Source organism: Homalodisca vitripennis, chromosome 3, assembly GCF_021130785.1.
Source record: "Homalodisca vitripennis isolate AUS2020 chromosome 3, UT_GWSS_2.1, whole genome shotgun sequence".
Taxonomy (NCBI): Eukaryota; Metazoa; Arthropoda; class Insecta; order Hemiptera; family Cicadellidae; genus Homalodisca; species Homalodisca vitripennis.
The window spans coordinates 112,131,494-112,143,685 of NC_060209.1; the positions used below are offsets into that span (position 1 = coordinate 112,131,494).

At 32.3% G+C, this 12,192-nt stretch overlaps 1 protein-coding gene across 1 annotated transcript in view; it reads left to right on the forward strand.

Moving 5' to 3' along the window:
* Window positions 1–1,236: 1,236 nt before the first annotated feature.
* The window catches only part of LOC124357317 (early nodulin-20-like), a 90,205-nt gene continuing 79,249 nt past the window's right edge, over window positions 1,237–12,192 (forward strand). The window contains exon 1 of the mRNA XM_046808994.1: window positions 1,237–1,383. The gene's annotated coding sequence lies outside the window, so the exon portion shown is untranslated. The remainder of the gene's footprint in view (window positions 1,384–12,192) is intronic.

Genomic DNA, 12,192 nt, shown 5'->3' on the forward strand with positions numbered 1-12,192 from the left:
TAAATGTTAAATGTACTTGTATAATGTAACACTATTGTATAACCATGTTATTGATTTAAAAATTAAATTAAAACTATATTATTGCAAATTAACGGTTTACGAAGATTTAAACATTGTTTAGATAGAGTTTGGTTGAGATTTAGTTTGAAGTTCTTAAGTTAAAATCAATTTTTGTAGGTTCCACGATTATTATTTACGATACACATATCTAACCCCTCAGTGAAGCTACATAGTCAAATATAGTCTGGATTATGATCACTGGCTTGAGCAAATGAATGCTCGGACCAACATTGCAAAACATATCTGCTCTGAAATGTCTGAACTGGATAGTTAGGAATGTAATGCTACTACTTCACACTTCTATTTTAAGTAGTACAATTTAGAAAATAGTCGCCATAGAGAGATTGTATTCGGCTGTAAGTTAGCTGTGAAAATCCCGCAGGTGGGAGCTATGTAATTGCAAGTAAGTCTTATCAACTTGTTTCGTCAGCAGAAGAATATTGAGCTTTTGTAGGTATATGAACAGCGAAGTGCTTACCTTTCCGCGCTTCATACTGGTCGTGGAATACCAGATCGATTTCTAACTAGTTCTACCAAGATCCAGACTTCGTACTTATTAAAATTTCATTGAATATTTTCTTATATTTTGCTGTTAAAACCTTAATGAGAATATAATTGCATACCTACGTGGGTGTATTGTATAATATTACTCTACGTCACTCTTCTTGTCATTCCAAAAGATACTGCGCTTCCAGTTACAAACTGTTTTAAAAAACTCTATAAATGTTATTGTAATAAGGTGTTTAATAAGTTGTATTATTTTATGATTACATTTAAGTCAGTAGTAATCTCTCATAAGATGCAATGCTCTACTGCTTGAAAATGAACTTTATGGAATAATACGTAGGCCTGATGTTTATACCTATAATTAACCAATGCGTATGTGAACTGCACGTATCACCCTAGCATGCGTCTCTCATGGTATGCAGTTGTGTACAGTCGTTTATCATGAGTAGGTACTGGAGTAGGAATTGGATGTTACTGAAACCAAGTGTGTGTAAATACGAGTAAATTCAGAAAACTAACAATATTGGTGATTTTACTCTGTGTTTCCTTCAGAGGTAAAACAATTTTATAAATATTAAAAAACTGCTATAGAAACAAGGAAGATGTGAAATTGTAGGAGAAGCGCGGGTGCGAGCGCGCCACGGCGGGTAGCGGTATAAGCTGCGCATGTCACACTCCCGCGCTGCTACTTCAGTGTCGCTCGGCCCGCCGACCGAGGCGCCGCAGCTTTGTCTCGGGTCCTCGCGCGAGTTTGTGTATTGTGCCAGTGTTGTGTACGCTTGTGATTCTGTTCTTGAGTTTCCTATACGTTTGAGGGTAACGTATACAACTAGGACACGCCAATTACATATTACCTTAATTTAGTTAGTATTGTAAAGATTTTATTATTTAACGAAATGCTGCAATTGGATTGTTGTCTTACGTACTGTGTTAATAAATTATTTTTTGTTACTGAATTTTTCCAAGTATTATATATGACAATGAATCTTTTACCCCTTACGGACAATTTTTATGTCATCCAAGATAAAAAAAAACAATTGGATTATACAATTACCAGAGCCCCTAAGAATAAATAAGAAACCCTTATAGCCGTTTAATTTTGTTTTTTTTTTATTACTGTATCGGCCAGTAACATTACACACCGTTTAAGCCAAATGAAATATGTGCATAAAAATGGGTGAGAATCTGTTTTAGATTACTAAACATTAAAACTTTTTAAAGTTATACATTTTAAATTCAAATTTTACAATTTGGAAAAAAGGTAATGTTGCATTTATCATACTTTTGAGCAAATTGAGATTGAAAAAATACACATACCTTCAATCAATACTTCAGCCCTAGAATTTCACATAGAACTATTTAATAATAGACGAGAAAGGTTTTTAGAATTGAGCTAAAATAGTTAATAAATGATATTATTAAGCAACGATTAAGTTATTATAAAATAATAAAAACCGTGCGAAAACATATAAAATGGTTCGGACGTTTCCCATTATTAAGTAATAAACTATGTTCGCACATCAAAAGTTTACTGTAGTTCTTCTGATGTTCCAAACGGAAGAAGGAAAACTATTGTGGCTGTTATATGCATAATTTATGAAAGTTTCGTCATCTACTTTGGCGTTCGGCTCAGCTATTCCCGTTTTAAATCACTGGGCCATACTAGTTTCTGTCAGAAGTGTTTGTTTATAGCAAGTCATAAACGTGGATACGGAGAATACTATACTTGTTTGGTCATAAAAACTAATGGGAAAACATCTAAAATAGTTATTACTGTACTTACTGAACAATAACTTATAATCATTTTAACTGAGGAAGTTTAAAGTTTTTAATCTTCATAGTCCAATAAAAAATAATTAATGAAATAGAAACTTAAAAATACTTCTTAGTTTAAAGGTAATCGTTTACAAAGGGTGGTTTGAAAAGGGTTGCATTCTAGTCTTCGTTGTTTCGAAAGCTTGCATTTGATCTCTACGTCGAACTATGAAAGTTAATACAGTTGAGCATTAAAAATATTGTGTTAAAAAGTTTTTCACAAATCTCTTGTACGGTTTTAAGTAAAGTTGCGACACCAACTTATTGTCAAGTTTTATTAGTGAGTGTTCACATTCAGCGCAGTTTTGTTTATTGTATGCATGCTTCAGTATGTGTGTTAGTGCTTCACACCTAATGAAGTGAGAGATAAGAGCTAGTTGTACATGGTGTTTTAGTTTTTTGTAACTAGTAACGGTAAAAATGTGCACAAACCTTTAAGTACTAGAATTTATAACATAATAGTCACTTGATTGACTATTTTATTACTTACGTAGTTATATCGATAATCAAAGAGCACTGTAAATTTTTGTTACATCATCTATAATGTTTTACTGCTAGTTTAAATTTGACTATTAATCCTTATGGTATAAGTGATCATTTGCTGTAACAATTCAATAATAATTTGTAATCGTTAATCTGTTATAAAAGCATTACCTGAGGTTGGCTAACGGCGCAGTCAATAACTTAACGAGTGTGCGTGTACATTAAGTTTATATTATATATTTAATAACAGCAATTGCAATAACTATTTCAAACCGTCTTTGTCACTAATACAAATGACACATGTAGCATCAGTAGTGTTAGTAGCTGTAATGTTAATGTGATCTGTCGTAGGTCCTATTATTTTACGTTTAAATACCAGTATGTAATAAGTAAATATGTACCTTATTACTCTGTTCATCCCTAAAAATTTAAACTAGCTTAATCTAAAAAAATAGTTCTGAGAAGTACAAAACTATTTCTATTAACTTAATACAATATATTGACAATAACTGCTTCATTACGGTATGGTCCACCAGGATGTGGCAATGACAGTGGCTCAGTTGATTGTTACGTCTGTTTACATAAAGCTATAAACTAATACTTATTTTATGACTCTAGAATTATTTTACACAGCATGAACTCCCGCTGGATACAAGCTTTCCTTTTTTTAAATTTTACTTCAAAAATATGTTACCAACTATATGTTACATTTACATTGGAGACCCTCACAATGTTCGAACAATGTAAGAAAAGGAACTCAGTTAAAGAAACAAAGTATTGAACGTATCGTTAAACAGCGTAGTCATATATTGTGAATACCTATCTATTAACTCACCTCATTAAACTCATGTTAATATTTCTTCATATATTTATTATTATGTAATATTAAAATAAGGAAACGTCAGATAGGGCTGATTAGATTGTATATAAATAAAAGAGGTTAGTATTAAACATTATAAAAAATACTTATTTTGTAAACATTAATGCACCATGTATGTCATAACGTTAGAATGCATAAAGCGTTAGAATATTTTTGCAGCGTTGGGTTAAAACACAGTCAACAGGCAATCCTTCTGCAAAGGGCACTCTACCCTGATTATTGTTTTGAAAACTTAATCATTCACCATCATTTTACCTTTGAATATTTATTTCATTGTAACGAGTGTTCATGGAAATTTTTTGTTAATTTAAAACATTCTAAAATGTGTCTGTTTGTATCTAAAATAAAACAAAATCGTGAACAATAGTAGCCTATACGTCATGCTCACGGAAAACCACAATCAACTGATAGCTTCTGTGTTTATTTACCCGCACAAGATTAATTAATTTCATGTGTTCAAGTGACACAAAAAGGTCGTATTATTATATAATTATTACTATTGCTACTTTAGTATTTTTACTAATTTTATTTCAGTATCTACATTAACAACTGTACATACAGGGTAATTACTAAAGCCCCCATGATTTATAGGATTTTATTGAATTTTATATACATCTAATGCATTTTCAAACAATTTTAGTCCCCATGCCTTAACAATAACTCTGGACCAATGTTAGCTTTAATTCGTCGTAGAAGTTGTAGATATTTAGTAAATATCCCAATTTGTAATACTTGCTTATTGTTATTGCCATTCAAGATATAAACAATTATTTTTTTTACGGAAAAGAGATTAAGAAATTTCAGATTCAGAGATTTAATATTAACCTAGTGAATACCATTATTTATAATGCATATTAAACGTAAAAATGGGCGCTTATTACGTGTATAAAATATATTATAGGGTACTGTAAAAAATGTTTCGTCTATTCTGCTATTCAAGTATTTTGATTCATCGATTCGATAAATTTGTCGGGTAGTTCAATCCATGTGCCAAAATCTTTCAAATTTGTAATAACCACGATGAGAAGGGCTTTCTAGTTTAATACAGTGAGTAACCCCAATGTTTTCAACCGACTTTTTGAAAATTGAACTAGTGGTACTCGATAAATTTAAAAAACATCTCGAAAAAGTATAATGAATTTAATTTATCTAGTAAAATAACATATTCGTACTTATAGAGAGTAAATGTTATAACTTGACTGTTAAGAGGAGACAATACTAACTAACTGACGGGTGTTTTCACCCAATTCTGTTAACCAGAGACACTGTCTATTGCACAACTATTTATAGAATGATAACAGCTGCTGAGTAACTTCGGAGCCAAAAGGACGGAGTTCCTGGGTAGACACCTTTTTGTATATAACAACTTCTTATAGATGCATCGATTTGAACTAAAACTTGGCTAGCATAATCAGTGGAACATATTTATCCAATGAGAATGACTTTAATTCTCACGCTGACACGGACTCGACTCCTGGAACCATTTTTTCATCAATTATGCACCTGATGTGACAATGTGTATCCCTATTCACCTATATTACACTACATTTTGTAGTCTATGTGCTTCTGTTGTCGAAACTATGTAAAGAGTTCATTTTGAGCTTCTTCGTCACCGATGTTTGTTATCCCTTCAGACGAATATAACTCCACATTCCAAAAGTCAAGTCTGTAACTCCGTCAGATTCCAGATACTGCACTAAGAGGATTTGGAGTTTAACTCAACATTGAATAAACTCTTCCTACCATAGGTACATTATATTTGCCCAATAGTAGTTATTGAGTAGCATAAAAACTAAAAGATGAAATTCCTAAATCTATTTTACTCACAATATTCTGGAATTTCCTTAAGTTCATTGATACTGAAATCGATTAAAATATTTTGTTGAAGTATGATATGGAAGGAAAGTTAAATTATGGCTTGTAATGGAAGGAAAAGAGATCTGTATGCACAAATAAATTTCAATCACAGTTGGTTTATACCTAGACCAGCTGTGTGCAATACTGGAAAGTAAATCACCGTCCAAGAACAACCGACAGTTGGATGTAACGAGTCCCTGGTACTATGAGTGCAGACCGTCTGTTATGTCTTTGGACGTAGTAAAAGGAACATTGATTGAGTCTATTGTTGGTTGCCAAGGACTCGTTTACCGTAAACAACAGCTGTTTGTAAATATCACCAGCTGTTATTGTTATTGCCAAATGGACTAGCAGATGTGACGTATAAGGCAGTGAACGGTTGCCCCGCTACCGCGCATTGTATCCTGGAGTCACGTTCTCCAGCGTTTAGATTTATTTTTACGCTTGTTCTTTGTTGAGAATCAGAGAAACGTAGTATTTATCCTGTAAGACTAAAGATTTAACTCAACAGCTGTTCCTGCACCCCATTTCCCATGTAATTTGCGAAAATTCATAAAATTGATTGGTTTGAAAAAAGAAAACATTATTGGTCTGTGATACACAGAAACTCTGCATAATGGTCTCTCATAGTTCCTGTTCTAAAAAGCATATCTGGTCACTGGCTGATAAAGGTATCTAGTTTGTGATATACAGAAGGAGCGCACATTGGTATGTCATAATTTCCGATCTAAAATTGCAATGGCTCTTGAAAGCTATCTGATACACAGAAAGTGTTTAAATTATGTCATAGTCTTTTGTTCTAGAAGTTCTACTTGCCCCATTATTGTTGTAAGTTATCTGATCTGTGATACAAAGAGTGTTCACTATAGTATCTCAGCTCTCAAAGAGCTTGCCGCAGTTGGTATTGAAAACCCCGTAATATGAGATTCACAGAGAGCGATGTACTTAATAGCGTTGTTATTCAGGCAACAGGCTTTGAATTTTAGACAATCGTAATTGTGATACATAAAAAGGCCTGTTAAAACAGGGTCTCATAACTATAGTGTCCAACGAGAAATCACTTCTCTGTAACACAGAAAAAACTTCGGAAAAGTGCAGATGGGCTGATGGTAGACGGCCAAATGGTAAAGTGGGTGTTAAAAGCTCCCCATTCTATCATACAAATTGCTATTTTATGTTCCCGTTTTTATAACTCCAGACAGAATTTAATTTTAGTTTTACGTTCTGCTATAAACCTGTAAGGACTTGTTCTTGTTTGTTGTTTTACGAGTAAATAAACACATAAGGAGCATTTTTCTACTAAAACCTATTTCGTTTTCAAGTTTAATTTTCCAAATGCTTGTATTTTTTCAACTTTCCTCCTTCTTTACTCCTTTAAACAATTATAGCATAACCTTAATCTTCTATTTAATAACCCAAAACCAAAATGAAGTTTGAGTTACTGCTCTGAAAACTCTGGATAACTTTGGGAACACTTGTCGTTTCCCTCCTTTTCGAAATAGCACTCTTGAGAGTTGAAGTGATTATCCGTCTTTACACATACTTCTCGATATTATTTTGTCCTCTTGTTACAGCTAATTTCGGTTGTAATTTAATTAGTTTATAGTACATGATATTGACAATATCCTCGAGTCGTGCCGTAATTCTGTTAATTTATTGGTTTAAAGTTAGCTACATTCAGTTATCCTTCCTTTTGTATAAACATAATACGCCACATCATATTTGAAATAAAATAGATATTTGGGTACGTCGACGTCTGAGGTAGATCGATATCTTTTGTAAATTAATGGTAAAATGTGTGTATAAAACATTTTACTTTAATTCTTAATTCATGCCATCCCTTTAATCCTTAATTTACGTACAGACTGTTCAAAATCACAAACTTAACTTCGTGAAACAATCCCAATTTTAATCTAATGTTTCTGTTTTCATGAAAGGTATCTCAAACGCCTGTGACCATAAATATTAAACAAACATAACCAGACCAAAAACCAATTATATCACCTTACTGAATGTAATGCAAACGAATAACTTCCGAGGTCACGCCTATATACTAGTCGTAACGTCTATGTAATGTTTATACCAATATAGTATTACATATTTACGTCATATCGTGTTTAAGAGTCTGAATATATTTTTAGTAGTTTCATTCATGTGCTGTTATCTGAATTATAAGAACTGCTGTATGCAAATTCATGTAATGGTGAATCATACAGTCTAGAAACCAAGGCACCGACTGTCTGACACGCTTCACCACAACCCATCACTTCTGATTGTGTTGCTCTGTTACTGACACAGATTATAGTGTACAGGACCTGCCTTGGTCCACATTCTCAACGATAACTTTATCGATTATTCATTATTCATGAGCGAGTTTGCTCCAGCTCACTCTGACTTCGAAACCACGTGTCATTGACTGAGGATTGTGAGCTAATCTACGGATTACTGCTCCAGAATTGACTGTAGTTCATCTGTTATCACTTGTTTAGTGGATATTTATAGCGATAGACCGTTATGATGGAATCATGGAAAAAGTAAAAATAACAAAAGCGAACAAAAATGTAGCAATAATATCAATATCAATCGATAATTTAAAATAAGTTTTCATTGATTGGTAGTATTCACTTACTATACCATGTGATATCCTACTTATTAATCCTGGAGTTCTCATGATATTTTACCATTATAATATAGGGAATACACGTGAACACCTTATATCCTGTAACACTTATTGAAGTATACACTTTGTAGATGTGTAATATTTTTAAATACTCATATTCATTTATAACCCTTCTAATGACTATTAATACTATATCCATTTGATCTATTCAAGCTCCTAAAGCTATACATTCATGAGGACACCGACACGAAAAAGTTGTCCGGAGACACTTAGAGAGATATTGCTAGTTTTTCCTTGTTGCAATGTTCTCTCATTGACACGTATACATCCTTTACTGTCCATGACGAGACGTACACATATATAACCTGTACAAGACTATACTCAGGGATAACTTCCGCTCACAGTATCACTGTCAGTCTTGTGACATCTCGTCATAAATTGATGTCAGTTTACTAGACAAGCTTCTTGAGAACATCAAACATCTCGGTAATTCTAACTAGTTTTAAATAAACTGAGCACCTTCATGAATTCGCGATGAATTGCTGGGACGATTGTTTAAATACCATGCAAAATACAGAAAAAACCCGTACTTATACGAGGAAAAGCGTAATATTATTGAATTTCCTAATTATAGTATTGGGTTATATAATTATAATGGTAATTAAATAAATTCTACATAATGAAAGCAGTTTTCCTTGTTTTATATATTTTTACACTTGCATTAGATAGTATTATTACGCTTTAACATAAAATGTTACTATTATTATCTAACACTCTATGTACCTTTTTTTCTATCCTAACATGTATTGATTAACGGTATGAAATTATTTCAAGTATCAATGCTATATTATAGCTCTCACCTATCACTTCATCTTCTTTCTTTCCCATAGATCCTCTCCAAATCCTTACAGTTTGAAACACAATTAACTCAGTAAAAATAAGGCAAAATAAGGATGCAACCTCGGAATGAAAGATAATAAGCTAAAAATTTGCATACGTCTTTATTTTGATGGTATAAAACTTACCTCAAAAGTCTCATATAATCACGTGTACGCGTCTTTAGATATTTAAGGTCAAAGTTCATGAAAATCAGTTTTTTGCAAATATCTTTTTTCCCTTACGCTAAATGACTTTGAAGGTGATTAGAGAAATTGTAGAACGAAAAATTCTCTTCAACTTTTGTTCTGAAGTAATTTTTATGTACGTTCAACCCTTTTTGAGATACAGCGCAAAGAGTAGGGGACCGCTTACCTGTATATACGATTAATGCGAGGTCAGCCAGTAGAATACAATAAATAAATGAGTTATATTGTTAATTATTCACTTTACCTATTATTATTATTACTTAATACTATTATTATTGTTAGCATTATTATCATTTATTATTTAATATACCATATTTATAGATATTAATTATAAATTATATATTCTCTAAATAATACTTATTTTATTTTTACAAAAACATACAATATTAAAAGAAATATTTCAAATGAAGTTTAATTATATATTTATTTATTGATCCAATAATCAAATTTATTAAAATTACAAGTATAAAATATTTGTTTTCATTATTAGTGATTAATATTTTTGTTTTAATTTTCTTCTTTTTCATTGTCTTCTTCTCCTCCTCCTCCTCCTCTCCTTCTTCTTCTTCTTGTTCTTCTTGTTCCTCTGGCTGTTCAATATCGGATTCATTTTCATCATTCTCGTTTACTAAATTATCAGAACAGAAAGATTCAAGAATATCATGTGCATATTCACTTTCTTCATTGAAACCATCTGAAGTTGATGAAGCGTTGAGGCATGATTGTCCATTACACTGCCCACAAATTAAAGTGCATCGCAATCCTGATTTCCTGCATCCGCAATTAGAAGCACAACCTTTTTTGCAATTGCAAAAATATTGTATTCAGCAGTTCTTCTGGTGCTGGTGGTAATAATGTTGTTATTGGTCCCAGGAGTTGATTTTGCAGTACCCAGCCGAATTCCTGGGGTTCTAAATCATTTCCCAACCTAATTTGGGTCTAATAATAGACACGAAGGATATGCTGACGAGCTGCTGTACTTGAAGGAGGAAGGCTTGATAACTGCACTAGTTTGTTGAGTCTTGTTGATTTGATGAACTGGGTGTATCGAAAAGAGTCTATATCGTCTTCTGATTTTCGGAGCATTATACGTTGCTAAGAAAATACGTACTCCATTTTCAAATACTTCTTGTTCAGAGCAGTTTTTTTGTTTAAATAGTTCAGCTGATTGATTTAAATCGTGATGTTTTTCGAACATTTTAATAAACGATATTTTACCTTTTTTTATAAAGCCCAGAAGTCGCATCACATCCACTAAATGCGTGTAAAAATAATGTGTTTCTTAGAATGAGGGTATTTATCAAAAACTTTTCGATGAATACAGTTTTGTCTCCACATTATCCTTACCCATTTTTTTGAAAACAAATTTCTTGTTGATGTGATTGAGCACTTCCTATCAAGATAACTAGCAAATCAATATCTTCGCCTACAATGACAGAAGTTTTTTTTAAGTTCAGACTCTGCAATAGCTGTGTTTCTACAATGAGAACATCAGCATCATCTCTGGCTTGTTTGTAGTGATATTAACAGTTTTTAATTTGATGATAAGCATGTCTATAAATATTTTTTTATTAGATTGAATTCGATAAAAAAATTTTCTTGGCTGATTGGCACCACCATTGTTTCATCAGAGCGAGTTTCGTAAGATTTTGACACACCAGCAGTTCTTCTTAATTGTTCCATTGCTTTAATGTTCTTAGTGTTGTCTGAGTAACCATCAAATACAACAACGATACTTGACCCATAATGTGTTTGTAAATATTTGACGTATTTATTCAAAATATCAGAGATAGTATCATCTTTATTCCATACAACGCGATGCAAGAGAAATCCACCATCGATGATATATGCACAGTGGTTTCGTCTCGGTGTATTAAATATTTAATAATAATGATAATAATAATAACAATAATAATAGTATTAAGTAATAATAATAATAATATTAAATGAATAATTAACAATATAACTAATTTATTTATTGTATTCTACTGGCTGACCTCGCATTATCGTATATACAGGTAAGCGGTCCCCTACTCTTTGCGCTGTATCTCAAAAAGGGTTGAACGTACATAAAATTACTTCAGACAAAAGTTGAAGAGGATTTTCCGTTCTACAATTTCTCTAACCACCTTCAAAGTCATTTTAGCGTAAGGGAAACGAGATATTTGCAAAAAACTGATTTTCATGAACTTTGACCTTAAATATCTAAAGACGCGTACACGTGATTACATGAGACTTTTGAGGTAAGTTTTATACCATCAAAATAAAGACGTATGCAAATTTTTAGCTTATTATCTTTCATTCCGAGGTTGCATCCTTATTTTACCGGACTAAATGTAATATTAATCTATTGCCTGAACATTATCTGTATTAAATTAAAGTTTGCTATAATACATCAAACTTTACTAATGTTTTTTACAATCTTACAAATTTTTTTGGTAGATTTTGTTCTATTGGAGTCGGAATTGGCCGCGTCGGGTTAAACGGGAAAAACGAAATCTGACAAAACTACGGTCGTACTCAAAGTTTTTTGCTTGTGTGTTTGTGATTATAAAGCAGTTTAGACAATGCTATGAGCAACTTTTGAAGCCAAATACTCTGGTTTAAGGCTTTGGTCTTACCACCTATCATGAGTTAAATGACAATGTCAATTTCTCCTCACTAAGTAAATATGGTTTGCTTAATTGGTAAGATTTTTCTAAATTTTACGTATTAGCGACTTTTTTATATACATAAAAACTTCCCGTTTTCGTAAAAAGACAATTAAAGGGAATATATTTCTAAATAATTTAACTGTTAAATAAAATAATACACGGATATTTTGCAGCTTATAATAGTGACCTCGCCGAACTTGATGTCTTGAATAGAGTAACGTGTAATGCTGT